Consider the following 15,380-nt stretch of genomic DNA (forward strand, 5'->3'; position numbering starts at 1 on the left):
CCACCGTTGACAGATTTTCAACAAAACACATGAAATTCCTGAATCGTCGAATTTCTACTTTGTTGTTCGCAATATCCAGAAGCTGTTTTTTTTTCATACTAACGTTTTTTTAAGATTGCCAATGTTTTTGGTATAATCTTCATAATACGGTGTAGCTGCGGGTTTAATTATGATCCACCAATTGTGCCCTCCACTTTTTGCGCTCAATAACGTCTTAACGTTGCGCAGCTATTTCCGGCTTGGTGATTGTTCAGTGCAATTGTGCCGCTATGTTGTCTTTCACCATCCGAAATAAACTCAACTCAATTCAAACTTCCGCCTGACTTCACAATTGCAACTTGTGACTTCATAAAAACCAAAACAATTCTTCCCGTTTTCCAACTACTTAGCTTCAATGTGACATCCCAGTTGCTATTTCTTACGTTTTAAAGTACAATGTTTTAATAAACCAACAAACAACAAAATCAACGTTACTATATAGGTGCTAGTTTTGCGTTACCAAATTTTCTACATTTTGTGATGTGAATTGTTTTGTTACAGAAAGTGAATGAATAACCATGGCAACATCAAACAATCTCCTCGTATTTCGAATGATCAAAGCGAAAATTGTAAAAATAAAAAATCGATGAAAAGAAGGTTTCGGGACAAAGGAGGCACATCTGTTAAACTAATGAGCTGGAGTTAAATTTACGGCAGCCCGCTGTTGACGGAAGGAAACTTTTAATTGTATGATCGATTGTTAATCTTGAAACGTCTGTTTGCCAAGAACCTTGATTATTACGTCACAGTGACTTAGCAGGCGAATTTAATTCGTTCTAGAAGCACTTGAAGGAGAAATGGAAGCCATAGCGTGGGAATGGACGTTTTATGGCAAACGAATTAAAAATTCATTTTTGCAAAATTTTGTAGGTGTTGCTACAAAATAAACTATTCGTATGAAAACTGTTCAAAACAATTGGATTTCCAGAAGAATATATTTCACAATTTTCTTGTGACGAGTTTGAAACCTTTCTGATATTATGTAACTACGTCAAACAAACAGTTATGACCATTACGACATTATTGCACAACTGCTTTGTAATAATAAGCTAACATTTTGACCTTTTTAACCCCTTGATAGATTATGAAGAAAAAGTTGGGGTTTAAGACTCTTGAACACGCATGCTCAAAAAAGGTTTGCTTACTAACATTTACCTAACTATGTTAAATTAACCCCTTGGGGATGATTTAGCCCAAGTTGAAAACCTTTGCAATAAACAGAAAACCATTTATTCATTAAACATTATTATGAAGACCACCCGGTAAGCAATAAGCACCGACATATGCCCTCGAATTACGTTAAAGCTAAATAATTCCACATAGGGTAGCCCAAAGTTTACGGATGCAGATTTACTGCTTAAATTTACGGATCGGCTCATCCGAAATAACTAAACAACACAAACCCACGCGTTTCAAATAAATATTGATGAAAAAATAATCCACACTAAATTACTTTCGGGGATAGGTTATTGGGAAGGGCAACTAAGAATATTACACATAAAGGCGTAGGAAGAAATGGCATTATTAGGTCACAATTGAATTCGCGATTCAGGTGAGGTTTTTTAATAAACACATTAAATCTCTAGAATGATCAAAGAGATTTCCGTCGCAAAGTCGCGGCATTTCAATTCAAAAACGTGTCGCTTGTATTGTCGCCTCCCTAATCCCGCCTCAGCATCTAAATGGAACGGCTCGAATTGTTTCGTTCCATTTAGTTTGTTTGCACAATTCGCAAAATGCCCAGTGACCGCGTTAATATTCGAAAATAAGTGTATCGCACGGGTCGACAGAACTATTGTCTGGCATTTTTAATCGAGCGACCCCCCCCCCCCCTCTCTTTTCCCCCAACGCCAGCCTAATACCTTCTGGCGACGTAAAATCTTGAGATGTTAATCTGTGAGGTTTTCCCACAATGGCGTGATGTTCTAGAGGGCAAAAGGTTTCCCAGCGTTATTAATGAAGACCTCAATCGCGCTTCTACGGCGCCGAGACGTTCGAAAAATCAAAGGCTTGCTAAAGCAAACACTTCCAAGCAATTAGGTATGTTTCACGATTTACGCGGCGCTGTTTTAATGCGTCACAACGCCCCATTGCCTACGTAACAATAGGCGCAAAAGCATTTTCGACATCCTGTTTGGTGCCGAGGCAAAAGTATTCCACAACCATTGTCCGCGCACGATTCGAATTCCTTTCAAAGTCGCGCCATTAACGCTCTCAGCGCGACTCCGCTAAATTAAAGCTTGATGCCTCCTCGGTTTTTGCCGTCGAGCGCGATAAGAAACAGTGTTTTGTGACGTCATACACGACGGTTATCGAATGAAAACAATCGCTCGGGAGTTTGGGAATAGACGATTGTTGCTTTAGCGCCAAACGCGTTTTCAATCAAGTTTTATGTTCATAATCTCGCCCATGGAACGGTTCCGCCCACGTACATTTAACTATTGAGTTGTATTTAGTTTTTGTTTACTACTAAAAACAGCAAGATCAAAAGTTCAAGTAATGCTTCCATTTAAAACAAATTGAAAACCACATTAGATACCTTTTGCGGATAATGACAGTTGACTTCGTAATGTAGGATCTTAAATGCACAGCGGGTCTAAAACCAAGCTCCTTGTACTCAACTCTCTAGGACCTTGCCAGTGTATTAGTTTTTCACTTTTAAAAACCATGTTTTGTCTTAGCATTACATTACCCTGAGCCGGCCAAACGAAAATTTCAATTAATATGACAAGAATTGAGTCACAAAAGTGTTTTGTATGTCATTAAGTCGGTCAATCGAACACTCACAAAAAGTCATTTCATTCCCCGAGCTCTGAATTAAGCAACAGTAAGTATGGCTTTTTCTGATTTGAAAATCAGGTTTTAGAAGATTTTTATGCCAGAATTTGTGGGTCTATGTAATAATACTTGGTATTATTGTTTAAGCTAGTTTCAACCTTATTCGTTGATAGGCGAAATACACATTGTTGTAAATCTAAAATCAAGGATAAGACTACGTGCTATTTGCACTGCAGACGAAAAAATCGCCAAACGTCCAATTTTGTTTTATTGCCAATTTAACATACGGGTGATTTTAAATCGTTTAGTTTATCGCTGCAGTCGGTCGCCAGATTTCGCGTTGTTTTGATCGATTCAAGCCCGATCGGTTCGTGGTAATCGAACCCACAACCGTCGTAACATTAACACCCAATCGGGGATTTTACGACGTAAACAAATAGAGGTCCCATATTTTCGCGCCAATAATAGACCTCTCATAAATAATCTGACAAAATGTGGCGAGGGTGATTAGAATAGTCGATTGTGAGACAAACATCTCCAAGGACGGTCGTTGTAATGTCATAAAATTAATTTGCGTAATCAATATGCTATTAAAATAGATTTTTTTCACGGCATTTTGTCACATGTGACTGTAATAGGTAAAAGGGTTCGAATTTTACCACTGGGCAAGCTTTTTTGCATTGCTTGAGAACAATCCTGTATACTTTAAACTAAAATCACCCAGCTCGTTGCTTGGTGGATAAATAATATAATGAGCCTTATACTTATTGATTCAAGTTTATGATAAATTTGTAATTCATTCATCCTTAAGATTCTAAGATAAATATATTTCTTTACAGCATCATTGGTTCTATAAGCAAGTTTTTCATAAAATTGAATGCTTAAAAAGCTGTGCATTTTTCGTTCAAATTTCGGACGACAATTGAAAGCATTTGTTGTATGCCTAAATATTACGATTTAAAGGTTCTAGCATCAAACAAAAATATAACAAAAACGCTTCCAAGGGCGACTGGTCAATCTAAAATTCACAGAGCAATGATTGTTTAACGCAACGTTACTGTATGACGTCACAAGTTACAATCCCGAGTAATCACGTCACTATCCATTTTCAAATAACGTCAGTTTGCTCCTAATTTTCTTTAGCCTAAACGGGGCGATCTGTGTTTAACGTATAAATAGAACAAAGGGGCTTTGGTTTTGATAGAAATGGGGACTTCAATAACAATGTTTATCGTTTGGGAAGCAGAACATGAATCAGATCGAATAATCGTTTCGAAACTTGTGTCATCAAATCCTGTTCCAGTTTGAATCGCAATGAAATCATCAAAACCTCGACAAGTTGATGGCGCCATAATATTTGGCTACTTCACTGTGACAATATTGTCTAACCGGATGCATCAACATTAAGTCAACACAACACATTGTGACTTTGATGGTGGGCTTGATAATGGTTTGAGTTTCGAGTTTATGTGGTAAATAGCATTCTACAATGTCTCTGCAATTAGTTTAGAGTTACTTTTTTCCCCACTAATTTCTACACACAAAAATTGTTTGCGTTACAACCCTCGAAGAAGCCCTTTTGCCATCATCAGTGATATGAAATGCCACATCAGTTATACCCGTTTATAACCACTAAACCCATGAGTCGCATAAAAAATTGATGAAAAGGTGCAAACAAGGAGCGCGTAAAAAAGATAGATAAAGCAAGTCGCTTTTTACGTCCATTTGGGCCGTTATATTCGTCGGGAAACATATAGACAGGCCGTGTATGATGTTACATAGTTAAACATATTTCTAATTATCATTAAAAAAAGTTGTTGTTGCTATCCAACGTAAACGTACCTAACAAACACGCATTACAACAGCGTAGGAGGTCCTAGTACAAAACCGATTGATCCGGGGAACAAAAAGGGGGACAATGAGAAATTCGAAAACAGCGTTGAAAGCCAAAAACCCGACGGCAATCAAGCAAATGTCGGACTATCAGGGGAAACACACACGAAGAGGTGCGTCCAATCATGCGCGACCGACGCTCTATTGTTCGTCGGGTTCGAGAAGCAATCGCGATTCGCGGCGGGTGGGGGGAGGGTTATTACGTTGCCATGGCGACCGACAGACACGGGATAATCTAGGTATTCCTCGACAGGCAAGACAAAGGCCATCGCGAATCGCGCCGCGCGTAATTAAGCGCCGTGCCCATTCGAACTCGCCCGAGCGTGACGGGAGCGGCGAAAAAATAAACGAGAAGCTTTTTGTGTGGGACGTTTTGGAACGGCGGGCGTTCGAAGTGGAGGGGAGGTATTAATACAGCGAATAGCACGAGAGTAAATAGATTATGAATTAACGAGCAAAAAGCGCCGGAACGTTTAATTGATGAAGGAAGGCTCGACCCGCGAAGACCTTCTTTTCTTCTCGCGCCGTTTATCAAAATATTCCAGCGCCTGTTTTGTTTTCCTATGCGTTTAATTGAAAGCAACGCTCCGTTGAGGCGACGACGCTAGTTTTTGTGTAACTGGTTTTAATTGGCCTCGGTCACACAATGCGCACTGAAATAATATTGATACGGGGAGTAGATGCCGTTTTGCGATTCATTAGTTCTATTTCTATTGTCATAAACGCGAATAGCAAAAGAAAATTGATCAGCGATTGTTCGCGGCACTACACACAAACGAAGCATAACAAATTTCAAAATGTCTTCATATTGGCTAGGAATAATTTCATAGGTAAAATCCTTCTGTAAAATTCCCTTAGAATTTAGACTCACCGACTTCATAAGCCCGTAGTCGGTTACAAACAAGAACTGAAATTGCCTGAAATAGTTTTCATGTTCATCTTAATCGCTTGCAAATTATTCAGAAGACTGGATACGTCTGACTGCACAAACTTGTTTGCAAACCCGCTTTCTTTGCTGCGCGTTGTAATCTCTCATTTTTGACAATTTAATTACCTACTGAAGTCACAAACGAAACACTCTAAATTCGATGGGAATTCGAAAAGCAACCCATAAATTTAAAACATCAACCAAAACGATTAGAACTAAAAACTTTGTTTATCACCTATTCTGATCAGAATATATAACGTACACCTTCAAAATCCAAACCTTCCAAAAATGACACAATCGAACATTTTAAAGTGACAAACCAAGAAAAGAAACACAATACTTTCTTTCAGAAATGCGTCAAGAGTTCCCATCAAAAGCGGACGTAGCACGACTTCCGGGTTTCACATGCTCAAAACTCCCACGCTCCCAACGGCAGACAATCGGAAGTGGCAATTAACGCAGAATGACCTTAGAATGACTTTGGCGTCAGATTTGCGTGAAGCACGCGTCGGTTTTGGCCCAGACGCCGGGTTTTAGGGCCGACGGGCGTGTGAATGGCCGACATTTTTGGCCAGGGCTCTATGACAACCGTTTGATGACATGTATTTGGCGTGGAGGGCCGACTTTTCAATGCTTCAGGGGCCAGAAGTAGTGCGTAATGCAATGAGCTATAATTAGATGCCAGTTATAAGGGAATCGCGACTTGAATTTCGGCTCACACTGCGCTGGTAGGGCCTGAAATTTTTAGCTATGTTGCATGAAATAAAACATGGAGGGTATAAACTTTATCATTGCGGCCAATGTCTCGTCACCAGCCGCATTGATAAGACTGCAAAGGTCAAAACAGTGTGCACTGTCTACAGCTGTCTACATTTAACATGTATGGGCCCGATGCTTTTGTAATTTCGATTTTAAACTGCGTTTACGAAATAAAGGCTGGAGAGTAATACATTATCGTTTTTGTCTTGTTTATTTATTTTTTTAATCAAAAGAGTGGTCAACTATACAAAAAAATTAAAAAATAACCCCAAAAAAACCAAACACAATTTTTTACCTTTTAGGCATTTCATAACAAGTACAAAACATTTTAAAAAAGCATTGGTCAATCTAATCAACGTTACACCAGCGCAGAAAAATGTTGTTGCGGAAAAAACAAATGTAACTCAATCCACAATCGAAATCTACAACAATCAAAAAAGCGTACAAGTACTATGACGTCACTATGCGAAAACCGCGCGGCACCTGTAGATTACAGAACAACATGCATTGTTACGTCATCGAAAATGGAAACCCGATGAGCCAATGAAACAATACCTCGACGAGAAGCACCTGAAAAGCGCATTGTGACGTCACAAGCACGCGTGACATTCTAGAATGCATGGACAAGTGACACGAAATGGAGCGCGACCATTGTACGGGGCTAGAGGGGCAATTAATTGAACTTTGACCTCGTCTGTTTCCATAACAACTCGTTTTTCCACGCTGGGTTGACTGTAATTTCAAAACAGCGTCGACCCTTAGTTTCCGTAGGTGTGCTGCTGCGTTTAATTGACGGAACGAAAATAGAAATATACCCGTCTACCCTAGGGGCGAACCCCCCACACCCCCAAACCTTGATTGTCGCGAAAATTCCGTAACAATTTGGATAATGTTGTTTGGCCTGAAACGTTGTTTTTTCCGGGTAGAATGAAGAGACATTATTGGTGCTGTAAAATTTGCCGAGCTCCTAAAAGGCGTTGATTATCCATAACGTCCAGATTGGGCCATATTACCAACTATAGCAGACACTATACTGAAAATGTTGTGCCTCTGATTATGTGTCCCAAGTCGTTTTCTTACTTGTTTTAAATAAGAATAAAATACTGATAATGGAGTTTGAGCTGAGGAATAGACACATCTACATACCCAAGCAAGATCACAGCTTGGACACACAAGCTTATTTCTATATTTACAAAACCGAAATCTTTCTGCGACTTATGCTGGGTTTTCATGAGTTACTAAAGTTTATTGTCAGAAAATTTCCTTATTCAATCAATAACATGACTTTAGAAACAGAAATTCGTGCTTCGTCTCGCGTTCTAAACACAGTTATTCGAATTTCAATTATGACGTCACACAAGGGAATACTCGAGCGGTGTCAAGTGTTCGACAACTAGTGGAAAAAGAAGCGTCGCGGTTTGTTCGATTGTCCTCGTATTCTAGAACAACGCAATAAACGACTTAGATGACTTCACGAATGGATATTGGGGGGACAAGGGGTTAGGTGAGTAATTAAGAACTCCCAGCTTTGTAATTACGTTTGCTTGGGACTTATTTTTAGCGTTGTTATATTGATTTTTGTCTTTGTAAAGTGTTAAGAGCCTTGGCTTAATGAAAATTTGAACTTTTTGCCAAGTGGACTTAACTGTTGACTTTGACCTTGACTGATCGTTAATTACCACCAGCTTGCAATTGAAATTTGAATTTTGAGGTTTTTGCGCTATTTGGCGCACACAAATATATTTAGATTACAAATTCGTATATTTTTTACCTTAAACTGGTTGCTTTACCACGCGTGAGAAACTAAAACACCTGCAGCCACGCATTACAAAGATTTTAAGAATTTCGGCAAGTTTTTGTCAAGTTCATTTATTCGTTTGCCTAATAACCTTAAATCCGACCGTAAACAACTCAAATCACGTGTAAAAATGCAGAAAACTAATTGAAAACCGGTCGTCACGGTTCTCTAAACATGTGCAGCGATGCGGGAGTCCCATTATGACATTATGATATGATAAACGATGGAAATGGCGTCTATATGGGTGGATTTTTTCGTTTCCGATTTAATGCGACTTTGGCTGACAAAAAACACATAATTGAAACTCACGTAATAGCTTGAAAACTGGAATACGTAGACCTGCTGGTATTATGAAAACATGACGCACAAAGCTATTTTATTTCCTATTTACATGACAATTAGGTTTAGTAAATCTTTCTTTATTGGTGAAATCTCCTTGCAAATAAAGAAAATACTGCGACATTTCAGGGTCAGTAATGCAGGAAATTGCGAAGTGAAAACACTAAACCACTCGCTGTATTTTATTGTTTTTCAAAACGAATGCATGTCGCTTTTATAAGCATTGTAAGTGTCTGAAAAATCGAAAACAAGACAATTAGGCTTTTTTGAGTAATGACTTCAACAAAATTCTTTTTAAAGATTTAAGACAGCTTTTTGAACACGCCATGCTTTGTTTTTGAGGAACTTCGAGATCAATAGTGATCAACTCATTCCAGACAAAACCAAAAAAGCGTTCGGTTTTCGCTTGACTGCTGCAAATAATAGGCACAAAAAAGAGCATCGCAAAAACAGCACTTTGCCCCACACTAGAGGATTTATCAGATTTTACATCAAAATAACTGACTCCTCAACCCATTAATTAGGGTTTGTCAACGCATCATGCACCTGCATAAGGCCAGAACGTTCGTGATTCGGTCGAAAATAGGTCCTCGTTAATTTTGATCGGGTTCTGAGAGCCATAGCGGGAAGGGGCCTGTTTTTCGATAAACATTGTTGTAAAAGATAAGATAAGGATGGGCTCTTTGATGCTAGGACAGGTGTCGCATTTCAGAGTGGGTTAATTATTTTAATGGCCGGCGCCCCTCCTTACGGACACTCGCGCTGCGCTCATATGGTAAAATCATGCAGCTATTTTTATGCACTTAAAATTTGATCATATGATTGGATCCAAAATTGTTTTCTGTGCGTGAGTTGTTTTTGTATTATATCGCTTGTAAATTAAGGTGAATATACAGAACCCAGGTACCCATGATAGTATCTTTTATTAAAGCGTTTTAACAAGCATTGAAACAAAGTCTTTTTAATAATTATTTACCATTAATTGGCAAATTTTGTACATAAAATAAGCCTCCTAATTTTAAACATACCTCTTATATCACAACTATTACATTTTTTTGTTTATTTACCACCAAAGCCAGTAAATTTCTTTCAATGCTTTCAAAATGCAAAATACTTCTGAAATTGCGTAATTACCACGAAAAACGTTGCCCCCAGCAACGAGTAATAAAAAAAAATGCTTTACTGGGAGCTCATTTTCGTAAAACGTGATTAAAATGTTTAAAACGAGTTGAAACCGAATCCGAAAATTGCCATTTACCTTTCGCAGACGGTTTCCCAAATATACCACCAACGGTTTAAAGGAGATTAAAATCTGGGAACACTAAATTCCATTCACTGATTCCTGCGTGGGAAAACGTCACAACGGGCATTGTTACGTCACTTTAATGACTAACAATCGGACTAAAAAGCAAAACGAAGCAGCATGAAACGGCGCTTTTTTGTGGCAATATTACTTTTACCGTTGATCAACAGCCAGGTGCTGGAGATTAAGGAGTCTAATCGCGGAATTACAGGGCCCGTACGGTCCACTGACCAGGCCGGTTGCGTCAGATGGTTTGAATAGGGAAGACTTAACAAAATGATGGTAATTACTGCGACTCTTGGTAACGTTTTGATGAAAATATGCTTGATTTTGTTTAAAAAGAAATTGGTGACCGATGAGTTTTTAATAAGGTCGCTATCTTGTCCACAAAAAATAAATTTACGTTTTTAGATTCTTAACAAGCAACATACATATTTTTACTTTTGTAGTGTTTCGCAAGTGCCAATGTTTCTGTTTATTTAAAGCCACCTGAGCCATTTTAACTAGTAGATTATCTCTGTATTAAAATTGCAACCTAATTTTAAACAAATTTGTACATAATGTTAAAATATCCGATTTCGACAGTAATTAGGTACAGATGCGACCTCAAGCAATCTAAAATCATAAAACAAATCCAAATAAAACATTTAGTGGTGATTTTGACGACTTAAAAAAGTTGAGCCAAATAAAGGGAAATTGCGTCGTGACGTCATTGCTAGAGCATTTTTTCGTTCTTCTTTGTAGGCGCGCTATTTTTGTGGCATTTCCGATTTTCGCGGAAACGCATCAGATCGAGAATTTTTCTTGCAACTTCGCGCGCCGTAAAAACCACGTGACGACAAGCGCCGGTGATCCGTGACGAGTGCGTCGATTGGAGGAAGAAATCTCCAACTCGTTCAGCTGATTAAATAACGTCCGGAGGGGAAGGGAGTGTTTATTACTCCATGAAGAAAAGGAATTTCCATTGTAATATCACATAAGTTGGACCAGGTAGCCTACTAAGGATTAAAATTTATCTTACTCGAAAATGAAAAGAAATTGAATTTCTGAGTTAAACTTAAAAGGTCTTTCTATTTTTTGGGGGTCGATTATCGTTTGTTTGTTGTACGCTTTCACTAACTCTTGGTTGACGACTCAATGTTGTATCGTGGTTCGTGTTTGTCTACTCTCTCTGCGCAGGCTCAAATAAGTTATATCACACCCACACAGCCTTTCAAAAAAGGCGTTTAAAGGTTTTTACCGTCATGATACAGTATATCAAACATAGGTATAAAGAACAATTGCAAAAACGAGCTCTGTTAGTTTATTTTTATGCCTTGCAGCAACAGTTTATGCATATACTTAAGATCGTCACGCATTTTTTGACCACAGCAAAAAATAACAATCCACCAATCTTTATGAGTGTTGCAGAAATTATACTGAATGTATCACCCAGCTGTTGTAGGCCGCTCGGACAATAACTCTCATATCATCCGTTTTAAAGGATTTGAAAAAAATACATACTATTTACCTGGCACGAATTCATGTTTGTCAAACCCAACGATTGACAACATTGCAATATTAGGACCAATCATAAAAATTGACCCTTTGGGCATTCCGGACCCTATTTTTTACCCACTGATTGGGGGTGCTCAAAGGGGGCGTTTACATACGTCACAAAATACCCTTAGTTTAGAACCCCGAAATTCCGAGGGGCCAAATATTGTAATGAGGGGCTTTAAATCACCCATCTAGACCCATGTAATTGGGGCCGAGGCACGGATTAGAGATTATTGAGTGCAATCCGGCATAAAATTGAAGTCTGCCGCTGGATATTTGGTTTGAGACTAATGATCGCGCGTTACGCATGAATGAAGATGATAACCAGTGACGAAAGATTGCGATGAAGGTCACCTTGAGGGGCACGTGTAGTTCATCGTTTTTTTTCGGTAGAATAGTGGTAAATTTAAAGTAACTCGTCTCTATAAATTACATTTTGAGATATTTGCATTGGGGCAACTTTATTTCTCTGTCAAAAGACCACGCTACTAAACTTAAATCCTCTTTTACAGGGCTGTTTAAAACAATAAATAAATGATCTTGTAACTTTTCCGTCAGATTATTTGACAACTGAATTTCTTTCTTTCATAATTTAATGAATTTTAAAAGGGGTCCTGAACCAGGGGTAAATTGACCCCCAAATTTACAGGGGTAAATATACGACTTATGAGATATTCAAGTAAGCGTCATTTTGGACATTCCTTGTACGATGCGAAATGATTTGTGTGATTTGGTCCATAAAGTTAACAATGTCATGAACACTATAGCAACACATACTGTTAAGTAAGTCGTTGACAATTAAAACGCAGTAAAATGTGAGGGGATATATATAACTATCTTCGGAAGCGACCAAGCGTTAAACAAAGGGCTTGAGGGTAGTTTTAAGCATTAACAACGGTTATTTCATTAATAAAAGTGCTCTGATGAACGGTTGTTCCATTTTCCTGTCGCATTTTAGCTACACCATCATAAGACTAAATGGTTAAAAATCATAATTTTTCAACACAATCGTGACCGAAGTGTTTGTGCTAATATCATTAACTGCAGTTGTGGTTCAAATTTTGCAAAAGAGTGTTTCTCAATCTAATACTGTTTATTGTTCAATGCTGTTTGGCCATGAGGGTAATCAAATTTTCACAAATGTTATCTATGTTCGCACATACCTCAACCGTACCATTATATCAACCCAAAAGCGATTATGCATTCGGTAAAAAGTAAAAGAGCACAGATGGCTGATATAAATGCCCGGAGAAAAGAACTTCAAAAACAGGCAATCACCGATTAAAATAACCGGCCTAGCGTCTTGTAAAGCTTTCAAGACATCAGTTGGACGATTGTAGTCGCAGATAAGGCAAAATATTCAACAATTTCATGCTTGAATTTACTTTTGTAATCAAACACGGCCGAACAATTTACGGGCCTGCTTTAAATCGGCCTTAAAGAATTGCAGAGATAAAATTGTTTTGGAGAAATAAAAGTGCTCTGATGTTTTGAGAGCTCCAAATGAGCGTTCGTTTGAAACACGTTTTTACGGTTTCTAAATCTTTTAGAAACATAATGTCTATGCTTGTTTCAAAAGTCAAAACATGCACTTTTAATGACCAGAATACACTAAATTGTAGCAGTAAAAAATATTTGGTTTCTTGTTGCAAAAAGCTTGTTGTTGGCCAAAATAATTCAAACAATTTAGCCTAAAAATGAAGTCTGAATTATTGGTTGTTTTGTAACATCTTTGTTTTATTTGACACCGAAATAGAAAAAGGCCATAAAGGTTTTTAATTTCAACAACACGGGTAAAATTCCTATCCATTTGTTTCCCTGCTTTACGTCGTCATAATGAAACACATTATTACAACATAACCCATAGACTAGGTGGGAGAAGATTTCGAAAAACTCAAAAATCAGGAAAAAACAAAAAAATAAACGATGCAACTGATGGTTTCGGAGCGCATCGAGGCGCGAGAAAACAACTTCTCTAGAATGCGCTTCATTGTGACGTCACAGAGCGCGTAGGGGGATAATTAGAAGGCGGCGACCGAATAGCGTGCGACGGCAAGAGGAGCGGTATTAATGCATGCGATGTAATATAAGCAAGGTAATTGAGATGCTATCGCAAAGTTTGGGGGGGTAATTGAAGTTGCTTTGGGGGGGCCACAAAAATTGGCGTGAAGAGCAATTTCGTGTCGCTGATGTCTTAACGTGACGATCAAAACTCGCAATTACGGAGAAATTATTACGTTTTTTTGCGCAACATGATCTTTCTAATCGCTCCTGCGTTGCCGCGACGAAGGTCATGGCGTTTAAGGGATTTTACTTCTCCATCAATCGGGCGTATTTAAAATGCCGCCGGAATATCGCATGTGCAATTTACCTGGTCACAGTACACCGGATCAATGCTCTCGGACCAGCGACATGCCGACAAGTGTACGTTTAAGTATTAAAACACAACTATACACTTATTCTCGCAAACTCAAATTAAAATGACATTAAATTATCAAAACGTCAAAATCGACACCCTCGCCCCTGGCGCTCGGGATAAATCTCTCTTCTTCTCTCTATCCTGCTTCCTCCCGTTGCTTGGCAACCTGATTCTAAGCGTTAAATTCGCAATTACGTTAAGCCCTGAACTGGAACCCGGAACCAGGAACGCGGTGTCGTCGCGCCCCGAGGCAGTAATAGAAACAATATTAAACTGTTTAGTCAGGTCGCGTGAAAAACTGCTAAGATAATATTACAAGTGAATCAACGCCGAAAATGACATTAAGTTACGACTTTATACTTCCCTTTAGCAGGTTGTGGTTTAAAAAATCTGAACTAGTACAAACGAGACCTAGGATATAAAGTCATAGCATTTCACTACCCTACTCCCAAAATCATTCCTTTAGTAAGTATGTAAACTACAAAATTTCTGCTTTGCGCTTTGTAAACTCTGACAAGGTGGTAAAGCATGGATATGATTTAGAAACTATTGAGGATCTTAAGCACAAAGGTCCCCTTAAATTTGCATAAAAGGCTGAAAATCCCCAAACACAAACGATTTACGGGGTTCTGTGATGTAATGCGATTTCCAAGACGTCCAAGCATTCCATTTACCTTTACAACCAAGATTCTAGGGACGTTAAATCAACATTTGAAACATAATTTGCCAAGTCACAAAAACTTCTGTAGATACTGTAGGTACTTTTTACCTAGGGTAAGTGTGCCCCCTGGGGTACGAAGCACCTAGGTACGAGATATGGTTTCAACATAGTGGTGTTGAAGGTCCATTTGTTTACGTCAAGTTTTCGGTTATGGTAATGAATGTTTATTAAAGAACAATTTCACAACTATGCCACTAAATGGGTAAAAATCCATCCATTTACCCACAATTACTGTATTTTTGTCTACTTATGTCATTTCATTTCAGACCATGGGTATGAAAAGGAAAAGTCATAGCAACGTTAAGAACGGTAAAGAGTTAAAAGCCACTCGGCCAATGTATCCGTTTCATGGAATGATTTAAAGACATTGTGAGAATATTTACGCAAAAGTTGCGTTTGATATATAATCTTTAATTAGGTCGCCGATATTTGTAAGTTGCAGACTTTTGGCTATATGCAATTTTTCTATCTCTAAAAACATGCAAATAAAGACAAAACAACGAACCATGACTGAAAGGCCGGACAAAGACGTCACATTCTGGCGTTACGTCATACCGATGATGTCACGAGAATGTCGAAATCCGAGCAACAGAAAAGAAATGATCTTCAATGCAACAAAGTCTGTTTGCGCTTCGACAAAGATCTGACCGGTATCGGTTAAGGGAATACCCCTCGACATGACTGTTTCACTTCAGGTTTTTCTACATGTTGTTTTTACGGCCTGCAACACAGAAGTTTAGGGAGGGTTTGGTGTTCAAAACAAAGCGGTCAGTAAACTTGAATAGAATGCATTGTTTTGGACATTAACAAGTGCTGTTGTCATCATTAATCATCATTTTTTATCAGCAACATTTTTTTTTCTTT

The 15,380-nt window shown here is 38.5% G+C and overlaps 1 protein-coding gene across 1 annotated transcript in view; it reads right to left on the bottom strand.

The window, feature by feature from the left end:
• Positions 1-15,232, bottom strand: part of LOC145215056 (zinc finger homeobox protein 4-like) — a 60,086-nt gene extending 44,854 nt beyond the window's left edge. Inside the window, exon 1 of the mRNA XM_080083710.1 lies at positions 15,022-15,232. The gene's annotated coding sequence lies outside the window, so the exon portion shown is untranslated. The remainder of the gene's footprint in view (positions 1-15,021) is intronic.
• Positions 15,233-15,380: the final 148 nt, after the last annotated feature.

Source organism: Phallusia mammillata, chromosome 1, assembly GCF_965637545.1.
Source record: "Phallusia mammillata chromosome 1, kaPhaMamm4.hap1.1, whole genome shotgun sequence".
NCBI classification, from domain to species: Eukaryota; Metazoa; Chordata; class Ascidiacea; order Phlebobranchia; family Ascidiidae; genus Phallusia; species Phallusia mammillata.